Source organism: Thunnus thynnus, chromosome 23, assembly GCF_963924715.1.
Source record: "Thunnus thynnus chromosome 23, fThuThy2.1, whole genome shotgun sequence".
NCBI classification, from domain to species: Eukaryota; Metazoa; Chordata; class Actinopteri; order Scombriformes; family Scombridae; genus Thunnus; species Thunnus thynnus.
Window position 1 is genome coordinate 6,622,672 of NC_089539.1, and position 15,827 is coordinate 6,638,498.

At 39.0% G+C, this 15,827-nt stretch overlaps 1 protein-coding gene and 3 non-coding genes across 4 annotated transcripts in view; all 4 read left to right on the forward strand.

Annotated features, from left to right (window-relative positions):
- The first annotated feature begins 422 nt into the window (after positions 1-422).
- trnal-cag (transfer RNA leucine (anticodon CAG)) lies at positions 423-505 on the forward strand. The gene has a single exon. It is a non-coding gene; the product is annotated as a tRNA-Leu (tRNA).
- Positions 506-1,395: 890 nt separating this feature from the next.
- On the forward strand, positions 1,396-1,467 carry trnaq-cug (transfer RNA glutamine (anticodon CUG)). The gene has a single exon. It is a non-coding gene; the product is annotated as a tRNA-Gln (tRNA).
- An 832-nt stretch (positions 1,468-2,299) lies between these two features.
- On the forward strand, positions 2,300-2,382 carry trnal-cag (transfer RNA leucine (anticodon CAG)). Its single transcript has one exon. It is a non-coding gene; the product is annotated as a tRNA-Leu (tRNA).
- Positions 2,383-4,991: 2,609 nt separating this feature from the next.
- Positions 4,992-15,827, forward strand: part of slc38a4 (solute carrier family 38 member 4) — a 38,090-nt gene continuing 27,254 nt past the window's right edge. Inside the window, exon 1 of the mRNA XM_067581147.1 lies at positions 4,992-5,127. The gene's annotated coding sequence lies outside the window, so the exon portion shown is untranslated. The remainder of the gene's footprint in view (positions 5,128-15,827) is intronic.

Below are 15,827 nucleotides of genomic sequence, written 5' to 3' on the forward strand. Positions count from 1 at the left end.
TGACACAATTTTTCAATTGTCTTGAATATCATGAGGGCAGATGACCTGAATAACTTGGGCTATAACATTGATCTTGAAGTGAAAGTCTGGCCAAGGAGGGAGCTGAGCAAGTACCAAAAGTTAAATAACTTACTCATGTTAGGCAGTAAATGTTCCTTTTTAAAATGTTATCCACTGTGTTACTGGTATTTTCATAGGCTGTCTCTGTTATATTCATTCATTCGTTTAATGATCTACATTGTCAGTTTGCTTAACTTTGTCACTACTTGCAGCTATACGCTAATAACGGTGCTTTTTTGTGTTGCTCACCAACTTTGCGGTTGTGTTTACATTCTGTGGACTGAATAATGGATGAGAGAGTCCATCCATCATTGCTAATTGCTATGTGGATCCAAAATCATAGGTCTGGATCTTCTGATGCAGTCAGGATGGCCGAGCGGTCTAAGGCGCTGCGTTCAGGTCGCAGTCTCCCCTGGAGGCGTGGGTTCGAATCCCACTTCTGACAGCTAGTGTTTTTCACAGTAGGCCTAAAAGTTGCTGGTAAGACAATGTTGGGAAAGACACTGGATGATGAGCGCTTGAGAAAAAGCCACGTGTCAGTCTCTACACTCTCAACCTGTGCACAGGAAGTAATGTGTTGGCGTACAGTAGTTGTGCTACTATGTGCTCCGTAAAATGAGTAGACCCACTCCTTCAAAATACTGACCGAAAGATCATCTCCTGCATCCCCTCTTGTCTGTGAACGACGCATTAGCTAGATTTACCAGATTTATGTGTTTTCACCTGCGACTTGGAATTAACTGAATCCTTTGTGTTAACTGTTCTTAATGTAGGTTATTTTTGTTATAAATGATAGCAAAACACCATCGCCATAAGCTAATAGAGACACTGTTCTCCAGTAGGTTGTCAAGAGACATTATGCAATAGAGTGCATGGTTCCATGGTGTAATAGCTAGGTAGGCTGTCTGCCTACCTAAGTAACCTACCTTCACCTGATAGTGCCAGTAGCTGGAACATCAAGATTGGTCACTCAATTTGATCACCTGTGAGGTTACTTTACAGATACTTGTGAGCTTTGGTTCCACGGTGTAATGATTAGCACTCTGGACTTTAAATTCAGTGATCCAAGTTCAAATCTTGGTGGAACCTTTCAAGAAGGTTTACAGTTAAAACGCAGTACCTTTTGTCTCGTCTTGTTAGGACTTGAAAATGTGAATGCTGTGCCCTCTTCTTGGAAGACGCTGTGTTTTTTGTAAGACTGAATCCTTTGTGGTTACTGTTCTTACCGTAGGCTATTTGTGATATACATGATAGCAAAATACCATCGTCATAGGCTAATATGGAAATTGACACTGTTCTCCACCAGCTCAAGAGTCATTATGTGAATGAGAGTGTGGTTCCATGGTGTAATGGTTAGCACTCTGGACTCTGAATCCAGCGATCCGAGTTCAAATCTCGGTGGGACCTCTTTTTAAGAGGTTGAAAGATAATTTACAGGTAAAATGCAGTGACTTTAGCCCTAGCTTGTCAGCGCCTTTAAATGTGGAAACAGTACCCTTTCTTTGGAAGACCCTTTGTTTTTTGAAAGACTGAATCCATTGTAGTTACTGTTTTTCTATTCTGTCTGAAAGTCATGGCAATCTACACTTAAGAGATATTCATCTTTTGATTATGTGGAAATAGACACAATTTTCCCATTGTCTTAAATATCATGAGGGCTGATAACAGGAATAAATTGGGCTAAAAAGTTCATCCTGAAGTGAAAGTCTGGTCAAGGAGGGAGCCGAGCAAGTAGCAAAAGTTTAAGAAGTTTCTTATGTTAGGCAGTAAAGGTTCCTTTTTAAAATGTTATCCACTGTGTTGTAATCTCATACACTATCTCTGTTATATGCACTGAATAACATATTTAGTGATGCCATGTGTGAAATAGTTTCACAACTTTCTTATGAGTCCAAGTGCTACTTCCATGGTATAATGGTTAGCACTCTGGACTCTGAATCCAGAGATCTGATTTTAAATCTTGATGGAACTTCGTTTTAGGGGGAAGTACAGGTCAAGTGGATTGTAGGAAAATTGCCTATCTTCCACCTTGTTTGTCAGTTCCTGGAAATATCTGAATGAGTGTGCAGGGACCCTTCTCAAATTAGAACTGGTCTGTGATTGGTCAGAATTGCATAGTAAACACAAAGACTGCATACCATGATTCATATGTAAACTTTGTTGTCTTTACAGTATTTATACTCACGCTATAACAACTAGGCTAGTGCTTTGCTAAGTGCTATGTGGTGCTTGAGACACAGTCAGGATGGCCGAGCGGTCTAAGGCGCTGCGTTCAGGTCGCAGTCTCCCCTGGAGGCGTGGGTTCGAATCCCACTTCTGACAGCCAGTGTTTTTCACAGTAGGCCTTCTAGATGCTTGTTACACAATATTGGGAAAGAAGGGTTGACCTCTAGGTGACGAGCGCTCGACAAAAAAGCCTGAACATTTCAGTCTCCACACTCTCAACTACTGCAGAGAAATCAAAGTCTTGGTGTACGGTGGCTCTGCTGCTATCTTTTTGATGAACAGCAAACATTGTTTAGCAAATCAAACATTGATTTGATTTGAATGAGCAGATGTCAGTGGAACCTGGTTTTATGCATAGTTTTAAGACTGCAACCTGTCCACCTACCTATGCATAATAACCTACCTTCACCTGATTTTGTCAGTAGCTGGAAATTGAGAATTTGTGTACAGCAAACATTGGTTTGATTTGAGTTAGTTTGCTTTTGTAGTCTGATTTCTTTGTACATAGTAGTTTTCTTGTAAGTGAATGTATCATCAGGCCTGATAATTCTGATATTCAAGTGAGAGCATTGACAGAGAGGGAGTTTAACATGTAGCAAAAGTTGAATGAATCATTTGGGTCAGCCAGGAATGGTTGTTTTTTCACAAAATTATCCACCACGTCACTGGTATCGTTCGATGTTTTCTATGTCATACTGTATGGTCTGTATAACATTCATGGTGCTATGATGATATGAGCACTCTGTGCATCTGAAAGATTCACAAGGCTACAGATTAGAATTATTCATGTATTAAGTTTGTTGTTAAAATTGTTATATTGTCAAATATCATTTAGCCTGGTAACTTTGATAACCTGATTGGTTTTCAAGTGAGAGCCTTAGAGGAACCTGAGCATGCTGCAAAGTTAAATAAGTTGGTGAATTTTGCCAGCAAAAGGTTGTATTTTCTCAGCATTGTAATTAAGGTTATCATTGTGTTGCTTGCACGTTTTTTTCTACAGTGAGTATCCAAACCCCCAAATGTTATATTAGAACAAGTAACATTTTGATCACATTTTTATTTACAATACTACAGCAAACTAGCTCTAGTAGCTCTACCAAAATTTCAGCTGACAAACTCCACGGTCTTCAGCTAGATATGAGAAGCCGCTTTTGTTTACTTCTGTGTGAAATTGAAGACTCAGAATCAATTTTCGAGTGGTAAATCTGCCACCATTATTAATATAAACTGCATATTTGCTGGGCAAGAACAGAAATCATAGAGCATAGAAACAGTAACTAAGTGGGGCGAGGCTTTGCAAATGGCCATTGACCCTTTTGGTAGCGTGCAATGTATTTTCAATTAAATAATGCAGATGACATGCAGTTTGTAGTTATTTATAAACACTGGTGATTCCTAAGTGAGGTCTTGTGAGGATGATTAAGAAACTGAAAGGGCCAGGAATAATTTTCATGGGACCATACGCAAAAAAAATCATCCCACAGTCCAAAGACCTGCAGGTTTAGTGAACTGAGAAATCTAAATTGTCAATGTGTGAATGTAATTTGTAAATATGGTTGTATGTCTACAGTATATGATAGATCTGTCCAGGGTTTATGACCAGTGCATGCTGGGAACTAAAGTTTGTTTAGTAAGATAGAAACAGAAACTGATTTTTTTTAAAACATGGAGGGAACACAAAGACTGGGTGGGCCTCTTTTCTTTCCTCTTCTTGTAATTCCATGTGGGATGGGTTTTTTGTTTTTTGGGGGGAGGGGGGGGGGGGGGGGTATTAGTAATTTTCTTTGGAACAGTTCATGAAAACATCTATCTGGGGTCTGGTAGTTCTCCTTGAAAAAAAAGTTTTTAAAAAAGTGTTAAAATTGTAGCAGTAAGAAAGCAATGTATTCTATATTTGTGGTTTGTCTGGACTAACAAAAAAAAGGAGCGCCTCAGAAAATCAATCACAGTACCACACACACTGTTTGATTGACAGTTTGATTAATCATCGCAGCTATTATTACTAATAACATGTAAATAGCATATTAGGGGTAGTTTAATCCAATGTGTCATTTTATAATCTCATCCTTGGTTTTCTGTGTTAAAAAATAGTGACTATAGCTGTAATTTTTTTTGTTTTGTTTTGTTTTTGTTATGCAATATTTCCTTCTGAAATACAGTGGAGTTATAACGACATAAAGTGACATAAAATGGAAATAGTACCTCGAAATTGTACATAAGTAGTACTTGAGTTCTAAGTTATTGTCCATTGAGTTTATTGGGCAAATTCCACTTCTTAAAATATTCATGTTTTTATTCCCTACTTCCCCTTTAAAACATAATGGCAGTCAATTGGGAGTGTGGATCGCCCTTTTTTTCCTTACAACGTGGCCAACCGGAATGTAAACAAAGGATCTCAGTCACAAAAAGGCTCACAATCATTAAATAAACCTTCCTCTTTTTTTATATCTCAGACGTCTCTCAAGCACCCTCTAGCCAGTATAAATATGCACACTGATTATTATATCTCAAGATAATAGAGATAAAGAAATTGGAACAATTAGACCCGCCTCGAAAACAATTAAAACATTTATGAATTTAAGGCGGCAGACGTTTCGCTCATGGCAGCTTAAGTATCTTTTCAAACGAGTATCTGGAACGGGGGTAATTGAGAGAATAAAGAGCCCCCAGCAGAGCAAGGCGGTGTAACACGACGCTTCAGGAGTTGCCATCATCACATGGCAGATGGAAATTTCCACTCAGTCTTCTTGCTTGTTAAATGGGAAGGGTCTCCAACTCTTGTTTCCACTAGTCCGCCTCCTCCTCCGCCTGCTGCAGCTGTTCGCTACACTGAAACCCTGGGTAAGACCCAACATTTAAACATCTAGTCTTTACTTTTACTTTTTTCTATCTTGCATGTGATTTGCTGGTTAATTTGGACCTCCATATTTGATTATGCGGAAGCGGGCAATTTAATTCTGATTATTTATTTGACTTGAGGAAGCGGCTCTGAGGACCTTGTAGCCTAATTGTCAATAAAAGAAAGCTTACCTGTGCATAAGTGTGCATGAGTTTAATTGGTTTCTAAAGCCGTGTTTATTTCTTTGTATTAGTAGACAGCTTAAATGTATAAACACACTTTAAATGTAAGCCAAAGAGCAACAGTAGCAGCGCGTACTGAACGCTTCCTGCAGGGTGTTGCCTGAAGTCAATATAAAGCGGCGTTAAGCGCCAAACACGCGTCTTTATTTATACCAGAGAATTACTCTTTATCTTGGTGCATGCTGATCATTTACACTCATGTCTAAATTTCGCTCAAAAACACATTTTTCCACTTATGCTCACCAGTTGATCACATGAACTGAAACTGTATTCTGCACGGGGCTGATGTGTTTTGCATGTGCTGCCTTTCCGTATTTACTGAGAGAAAACACAAAGGCGACTATTGGTGTTTCCAGTTTGCATCATTTAGGCTGCACTGTGTGCTGCTAGCAGCCTGTGTGCAGCTCACACATCATAGCAGACATAAATTAGAGTATTTGTTTTGAAGAGATAACCAGACGAATATATGAAGAAAAAAAAATAGCTGAAATATGGATCATGGATTTATGTAACAGCAGACAGTAGCATGCTGAGTGTGGCCTGCAGGGCTCAGAGGGCTCATAAATATGTTATGACTGCAATCACGGGCTCAAACTGTTGCCATGTTCTGGTTGAAACTATTGTACAAAATTGCTGAGATCATTTTAACTTGATTTGATGGCGGTGCAACATATTCTTTATTTTATATCTTATATATTTTACCTTTTCATATTGAATTTACTGCTGTTTAATTCAGGGCCTCCTCTCTTTGATGCTGTAAGTACTCAGTAATAACTCTGGGAAAGAAAATCTTCTGGATTTGACGATAAGACAGAACAGTATTTTTAAAGTGTTGAGTGGGATTTTCCATAATGTGCCTTTGCTTTAGCGCTTTTCAGACATTTGCACAGTTGTTGTCACTTACTTTTCTGTGATTCTGTATGCTCATCCTTGTCTTAAGCCAGTTTTTAGTTAAGCATTTGAAGCAACACGCCCTGTAATCCCCCACCACATACAGCAGAGTAACAGCTCTTGACTGAAAACAAAGACCAGATTCAGCCAGGAGAATATGGCTTAAGCATATTTGAGTGGTGAGTTCAGTTTCTGTCATTGCCATTCTGACCGCTAAAAATACCCAGTTGCCACACAGTACATATATATATATATATATACAGTCAGACCTGCTCTGTTCTCTATGCACCTTGCGTAATACTGAACTAGTAATGTTTTCCCTCAATGAACCTCTACCTATTTCTTTGTCAAATGGCCCAAGTAGGAGTGTTGTATGATCATTATCAAAGCTGTGAGGTGCACAGTCATGGTGATTAGGTAAAGGCTGCTTCCATGCAGGTACACAGAATAGTTTTCTGTAAATGAATGTGCTTAACTTGAAATGGAAAAAGAGTAAATAAGAAAGAACACAAATGTGACGAGTGGCTACCATTCATTAAAGAAGGATTGCAGGGGACACAAGGTGTAATTAAGTTGATTAAAGTTTTAATGGTAATCTGTAGTTTGCATTATTAATCCCTTTTGTTTAAAGGGGTACTCCAGCTATTTAGTCACTTCAATAAAGTTGGGCGACTTGCAAGAGATAAATTAGAAAAAGAATGGTCAAAATTGAAGCAGCAGAAGCCAAGATACCCTGACTTTTAGTCCCTAGTATGGATCCTATATTTCCCATAGTGCAACTAGATGGTGTCTGGCCTTAAACCCTCCTTGCCTGGTAAATGCCGACACCTTTCAACCTCCATTGCTCCAGTTTGTAATGCAGGCTTTCTGTTAAAATGTTTCATTGCCAAGCCCAAGCTTCGAAAAGCCAAATGATGTCACAATGACATCAGGTTGATTTTCTCAAACTCTGCTCCGTCCAGAAGTGCAGAAGACTTGATACAATTATCTTCACAGCCTGAGGAGGATGACTCAGGACAAGTAAACTGACCTCCATATGTAAAATCATAGGAGTGCCCCCTTAATGTTGCACCACTTTAAACCATTTTGTTAAACACTCAAACACAAAGACTCCACAGTAACTTCATAAGACTGCAGGTGAGGGGCAATGCCGGCACAGGTTTAAACACCTGTCAGCATGTTGGAGCTTGGCTGTGGATCCGCACTCCTCATTGGCTGTTGGGAGACTGGAATGACACATGTAGGTCAGACCCTGCTGGGCAGCTGGGGTTAAAGCGCTGCTGGTGCTGGCTGATGAGCAAATGAGCTGTGAGCCAGATGCCGAATCAGTTTCAAAGGAGTGGATATCACTAACACAAAGACACAGTGAGGCAGTGTCACAAGGGGAAAAAAACATTTGGCAATTTTCCAAACTGCTGTCAACACATTCAATTGAAATCTGAGAAGGTGGCACACTGTACAATATAAGAAGCTGCCTATTTTTACCTGCCGTATTGCATAATTTGTAAATCTGAAAGTGCATTGAGGACACTTGTGATGTTCGCAAATCAATAGCCGCGCAAAATTGCTTTATAGCTTTTAAAGTGTGAAACAATGTTGATACTTACAGGGAAAATCCCTTTCACCCACCACATGGTGGTCAGAGGTCAGAGGTCAGCTGCAGGGGTTCAGAGTCTTGCTGAAGACCTTATAAACATGGAGGGATGTTTGCAGACACAGCTGCTTGAATACTTTGTTCTCGCTACAAAATTCTTTACAGCTTATGACCGCTGCTGACAACGGGATAGTTTACAACTGCTTCTGTCACCTTATTTAAAATGAACATTACTGATATTACTGAATAATCGTTTGAGTCATTTTTTAAGCAAAAATGCCAAACATTCCCAAGTTCTAGTTCCTAAAAGTGCAAAGACTTGTAGTGAACTGAATATCTTGGAGTGTTAAACATCACCTTGGGCTTTAGGAAATTGTGATAGCCATTTGTCTCTAATTTCAAACATTTCACAGACTAAAAACATAATCAATTAATCAAGAAAATAAGATTGATCGATAATGAAAATGATTGTTAGTTGCTGCCCTTGTCTGTACAATAAACATAAAGCTACTGCCAGCAGTCGTTTAGCTTAGCTTAGGATAAAGACTGGAAATTGGGGTAAACTTAATACTTACTATACAGACATGAGAGTGATATCAATCTTCTTATCTGACTTTCACCAAGAAAGCAAATAAGCGTGTTTCCTAAAATGCTGAACTATTCCTTTAAGATTGCAGCATTTTTAATGCCCCTATAGACCCAGTGCTATAGGATCAGGCTATGCTATGTGTCCAGTACAGTTAAAAACAAGTTGAAAAGTGTATTTATACAGCACCACAAAATACCTTGTCATTTACCAAATGACTACGTTGGCTGAAAATGAAGCTTTTTTTGTTTCTAACAAATTTTGTTTTTGTTTTGTACTCTATGCTGAGAAACAGAACCAAGTTCATTAAGAATCAGTAACAATAAGCAGAACTGCAATTGATGAAATAGAAACAGCCCTAGATCAGGAAAGTGGGGAAGGTGATGTCATTAAGTCTCTAGTTGACACTCTCCCCACATGGTTGGCGTGTCACAACTAACCAGTGCCCAAATGCCTCTCAACGGGCCTGTGAATGATCAGAGCACTCAAGGTTCATGGTCACTGATGCAACAGAAAATGCGTTGTAGACTCAGTGGAAAAGTACCTTTATATGACCCATTTTACATTATTAAATTGATCTATTATGAACTCATGCTTACATAATGTAAAGCGATGTCCTCCAGCTTCTGCTGCACTTAATTTGAACTGCTAGAGAAAGTAGAGAGGGTCAGCTTCCTGGAAGTTAAATTGCTGAGACGAGTTGTAGGTCAGAGTTTTTCTGACCTACAAAATGTCAGTAAGTATGTCTTCTTTTAAAGGCAGACCCTTAATTCAATACTGAATGCGTCGACTGTAGTACATAAAAATATAGTTGGATGGGAACAGGTCATGAGTCATCACAGTCATCAGATATCTTTAAATAAGCAGTCTGATTAGTTCTGTGTATTACCCTATTTTTACTTATCTAATGAACTTGAAAATGTAAAGTGTTCTCTACACAGTGTTTGTCATAGTCTGTTTAAGTTGGCAAGCATTCATGGTGCGAAACAGGGAAACAAGAAAAGTGGAAGATTATTCTGTAAATGTGGTATCATGAGGAATGTGCACATTGTAACAAATGTTTGACCACCAATGACATCTTTGTACAGGTGATTTATGGACAGAAGCAAGGGCTGAATGCTCTCAAATTACACTTAGAGGGGTGTTTTCGTAGTGGTGAAAAATAGCACAGACTGAGCTTTCTTAGTCTCTGGGCTCCAGTTTTGTCAAACAGAAACTGAAGTCATGTACATTTGCACTCTTGAAATAACAGAAAAAAATCCTCAGAACCTTTTAGGCTCTTTCTGTCTGAACCCTTCTTCCAGCCTCCTACTTCCTCTGACTAAAGTCAAGGTCGAAACCTTGAGCTTCAGAAGACCTACACATTGTTACAAAGCATGATGACGTTGTCATCCTTAGCAGATCAATGCAAACTGATAAGATGAACAGAGCAAGGGTCCGCAAGAACAGGTTCGCAAACAAGGTTATGTACAAAAGGCCACTATGGTGTTTACTAAAGGCCAACTGGCCTTTAATGTCACATGACAACACTGAAGTCAAAGTTTTGTCAATATATTTTTTTTGTCTTTGGCTCTGAATTTTTGAGTTTTGGTGTCCTTCAGTCTGTCTTGTCAGAAATCCCGATTCAGACCAATGCAAATGCTCATTGTGATCTTCTGCCTGCTTTCAGCATATAAACCTTATTAGTTGCAGTTTTCCTCATAGCTTCAGCCAGTGAGGAGAAACAAAGATCAGCTTTGTTAGCTGTTGCAGAAGGTCTCATTTTTTCTGCTCATTCCATTCAACTTCCTTAAAGCAGCCTACACTGCTGTTTCAGTGGATATATGACCCTTGGTATAGAGATGCCAAGTCAACAGTCAAGAACAGTTAAAGACCAGATAAAAAAACCTGAGGTACTGAGGTAAAACCTACTAGCAACCACACTTCTGAAAATAATTAGGCTGTCCAAACAGGTCTTGCGCTAACTTACTCTGGAGGTGTCAGACATCAGAAATGTGGTGAGAGAAAGTGAAACTTTAATTAGTCCCAGTGATTTCTCTAGAGAATACTCAGCAGTATTATTACCTCTGCTCATGTATCATGCATCCATATATTTTAGTTGTCTAAGCTAGGCTGTTAAGCTACTTTTATGTGTCTTATTAATTAGCACTGTGCATTAGTTCAGCTTTTGGGACATTGGCTCACATGATCTGACTTGTGGGAATTCAGGTGTTGGACATCTCTGTCTTCTGAAAGCCGCGACAAACATTAGCCCCTAAGGCAAAACAACAATAATTTATTGCAACAGTAAAAGAGTCAAATTAGCACAATGCTACAAGCTATTCCATCTGGTGTGTGGGCTTGCATGGATCTAATTGGTCACTGCAGTGATTATGTTGTATTACCCTGTGGAAAGCAGAGCCAAGACATCCTTCTTTTTTACTGTCTACCCCTGTTTGTTTTTTTATCACTAGTAGCATGGCTCTAGGGGTGGCCACTTTGGTCCAGACGGATATATCTCACAACAGACATTCACCACTATCAGGACAAAAAAATATTTTGTCTAATACTTAAGCTTATAACCAAATACCTGCAAAACTAATAACATTCCCATCAGCCTTAACTACTTTGTATCTAGCGCTAATTAGAAAATATTAGCATGCTAACACACTAAACTAAGATGGTCATGGTAAACATAACCTTATAAATATCAACATGATAGAATTGCAGTTGTGAGCATGTTAGCATGTTGACATAAGCATTTAGTTCAAAGCAAAGCAATCATTGAAAGAAAACTGATTTTTGACGCAGTGCCAGTGATGCTCTGAAAGAGCTCTGACGTGTTCTGTTAGTCCGTGTGACGCTCTTGTACAGTCATGCTTTTATTGATTCATTCCAAATACAGATACATCTGCGTAATAGTAAAAAATGGGCAAAACACACAGCCATAGGGTGATAATAGCTTTCTCCTCTTTCAAATACTGTAGGTTGTAAACTGTGAATGGAGTATAACAATGTAAAATGACTGGATACAAGTGCTTAAAACAAATATACTATCAAGTGGTGGTCTGAAACACACCTACAGTGCATGCCAGGTGATAAATGATGGCCCTGGCTGAAACACTTCCACGTACACCACGTCTGCAGACTGCAGGAGTCAAGTGTTCAGCTGGAGAATCAGAAGTATGCAGCTGAATATTCGCCAACACTAGACGGTAGAGTTGTGAGGCATGGATATTTTATTACCATGGTCATCTCCTAACAATATCAGAGGGCTGCTATTCTATGGAACTTTCTAAATTCTTGGAAGGGAAGATTTCTAGGTTAAAGGTAGCGTAGTGCTTTAAAGTCTACACTATCTGTTTATATTTTCCAACTTTATCTTCTTGGAGTACAAAAATGACGCTTTGATTTCTTGGAAGCAGATGTTAATGTTAATAGTAGACTACAGCCTGGCCTTTCTGTTCACATGCTGCCAACATGTAAATTGTGTGACTGGAGAAGGGTGAAGGAGTTGTCTCAACATGTCAGATATAATAAAAATCCTCCCAAGTGGAAGCACAGACAAACTTGATCTTCTGGAGGAGTGTGTGCACTCACTCAGTTCAACACAGATGTGTGTGGCTGTCAGCTCTGTATGATGTGGTTGTATTTGTGTAGCTTCACCATTTTCTGCAGTAGGACACGACGGTTACGTATTATGATTAAGCACAGTAGTCTCCTAGGTCACCGCGCTGACTGTAACCAGCAGCTGTAAATCTCTGCTACATGATGTGCTTAACTAGTAGCTGTGATTGCTTGGGTTGAACCACTTACATGAGAGCCACTGCCTGAACAAACTCTCACATAGTATCGCAACCTCATGCAGCTGTGGAATGGTTAGTTTCTAATACCACAGCTTTAACACAGATGACAATGACATAGTGGCGTTTAGAGCTGAGGAGCTATTAAAGGAATAGATTAACATTTTGGGAAAGACACTTATTTGCTTATTTGCAAACAGGAGAGGAGAAGTTTGGTATCACTCTCATGTCTGTACGCTGAATATGAATCTACAGGCTAACAGTTTCTCCCTGTTTCCAGCCTTTATGCTATGTTAAGCTAAGCTAACCAGCTGCTAGCTGCAGCTTCATTTTTGACAGACAGACATGAGAGTGGTATCGATCGTCTCATCTCACTATCGGCAAGAGCGTGAATAAGCGTATTTCAAAAAATGTCAAACTATGGCTGTAAGTTGACTTTGCGAGAGGAATGCAGGGCATGTGAACATTATAAGACAAAAAGATTTTTAGCAACTCATGCCTTTGATCTAAGGTCCATTTCTCTCTCAGGACAGATTTGATCCCTCAAATGAACATGAGAGAAACTATAAGTTGCCTGATGTTACTGATTCAATTCAATCATTTTTAATGACAGTGTTCAGTCATTTAAATATTTTTCAGTCCAGTGGCCAGACAAGTGCAAAAGTCAGTTTCCCTTTAAATACTGCATTTATACATCCAAACTACTTCATTACAGTTGCTACGTGGCTTCCAGCAGAGGACTGTAGTTGCAATTTGTAGCTCCCATGATGAGTAGTAAAAACACTGGTTCATGAACATAAGCTGCAAATAAAGTTTGATTTTCTACATAAAGTTGCTTTTCAGTGACAGTCCAGACGTAGTATAAATACATGTTAAAATGTAAATAATTTGTTATAAAGCAGATATAAAATGAATATCCTGAGAACTCTCTTGGATGGGGGGAAAAACAAGTGTTGGACTAATTTCTATGAATAATGACTAAGTGTCATATGATGAATGTTATGTCATATAGCAGTTGCCTACTTGTAAACAAGTGCATAGAGCTGATAGATTTTACACGCAGGGGACAGAAATATCTGTTGCCTTGGACCTGTGAAATTCTTTAAGAGGCCCAAGCACTTTCAAACATTTCAAAGACATCAAAGGTTTTTTTTAATATTATTTGGAAGTTTTCACCTTTCATGTCTTTCCTTTTTTAGACAGTCCAAGAGAAAATTTGCCTTCTATTTTGTATTTGGGCTGATATTAGCTGTCATTTGGCTAATGATTCAGCGGCAGGCTGTGTGTGGTATTTCCAGCCAGTCACATGGAGTTTAGAGGTATAGGCTTAATTTAGAGACCTTCAAATTACAGCTCTTAATGATCACTGACTGTCAGCTGCACAACAAAGATGCAAGCTGATGTGGTTTTGGATACAACTGTGTGGGAGTGATTGACTTGTTCAAACAACCAGAGGTACAAAATATTGTGCATGCCGTCATGTCACAGATGTTTTTGTCAAAAAGGGAAGTTATTAACCCACTGATCCATGGTGGAAACATTTTCCTCAGCCTCTTGTCTGATGTCAACACTCCGTTATTTTCCTGCTACAGAAGTTACCACATTCACACATTCACATGCGGAAATGTAGTTAGCCAAAAAGTGAGAACATTTTTACAGTGTTTGGTTGTTTAGAAAATTTTCAACGCCAGGATTTTTATGAGGTCTTGTGCTCTCAAGTTAAAATGCATACAAGGGTCAAACCCAGCAGCAAAACAGCTACTTAAAGGAAATGAAATACACTGAAGTAATAATGTTACTTAATCTCTGATTCTGAGCAATAACTTCAACAAACCCTGTGTCAAAACCAAGAAGGTATACATTTCTTCCTCATGGGCTTACATCGAGTAAACTTCAGTCAAAATGTTTTGGCATGCTGCTTCAGTAGGCGGGCTCTGCCGGTAACAGGACACAGTTTTACCAAAATACTAATTAAAAGAAGGTACAATTCATGCACACTGCAGAGAGAGGTGGATACAGAGCAGACAGCAGGGGAGAACATGAGCAACATTTACTGGAAAGAACAGTGAAACAGAAGGAAACTGAAGCAGGAGAACAATGAGCGAGCTTAGGATCTTGTCCAATTTTTTGCACCAGCCTGTTCCAGACAAAGCTATCATTGCATTGCCAGCATTTTCAGTCAAACAGGCAATTTTCTACCATATTTACCTGGATGATTCCATGGATGCAGTCACATAAAAGACCGGCACTTAACCATTCATTATGTCTGATTTAGCCAAACTAAAAATGTTTATTTCTAAAGTTAGTCAAAGAAATTCCCACACAGATTGCAGCACTGACACTATATCACACTATATCACACAGAAATTACATAACTGAACCAGTTCATATATGTTTAGAACATCCATGTTTTCAACTTTGTTTCAGATTTCATTCTGAGAGATTTTATTTAATGTTTGCTGGTTATCTACGCCAGATACTGAATTATTGCTCAGCCAGATGATGGATTCGTATTATCTGGGGAAAGAGGCTTTTACCAAATATAGCAAGTAATTTGTGCCTAAAGAGGCAATCCGGAGATTTTGTAAATTCTGTCATAAAGTTGGAGAATTTATGAGATGATTACAGGAAATGCATTAAAAAAAGGACGTCAAAATCAACAAAGCGGAGTTGAGACATTGTGGTTTTTAGTTTCTAAAATGCGTGAAGTTCTGAATATGTGGTACTCTAAAATTTCCATCATCACAGTCTTCATGTGTAAAATTGGGTGAGTTTTTGTTTTACACAAGATTACATTACTATCTCTGCAGTTGTTACAGATCATTACATGTCCTAAAGTAACCTTATTTCTGCTTTGATATGGTTCATTAAAGGAGGTTCAGGTGTGATATTACGGAGATATCAACTGGACGTGTTTCTATGCCATGACTGGAAACTTAAGTATTTTTGTTTTGGTGTGTGTAAGCTATCTTTGACCTCAAACACTCAGCTCAGGCACTTCTATAGCTGGCTGCTCCACTCTCTGAAGTTTGTGACCTCTACAACCCCCCAGCTAAATCCCGTCCCTGTTTGGTATGTCGCGGGATTGGCTAAGGAACAGCTTTCTAGTCACAGGTGATTGGGCGAGTATGTGTGTGTGAAGCCCCCACACACACTTCAAGGACTGCCATGCCATTTAAGGAATGTCCCTGGAGCTGTAGTGAAGATCGTGGTGAGCAGTTCACTGTTGGTGGGAATTTGGCTTTCACTGCCATTCACTTGGCTGGCTTGGCTGTGTTGTCCTCTGTATTGGCTACATAAAAACATCTTTCTTGTGGCTTCCCTTCACTTTTTTTCTTAAATAACCGATACCCACATGACTAGACCCAAAGAGTTGCTTTTTTTAGGCTGATGGGCTGTGAGTCCATAGAAAACCAGCAACTTTAACAGACTCCTTGTTTATTTTAGTTGTAACAAGCAATTTTGTTAGCATGCTTGCTAGCAAACTCTGCTTTGGTTTTTGTAATATAGCTTAGATTATGATTTTTTTCTGGACTGAAGGAGAGACCTTGTAACTTTAGAAAGAAAAAAATAGCACATTCTTCCTCTTACAAAGGAAAAGCTGAAT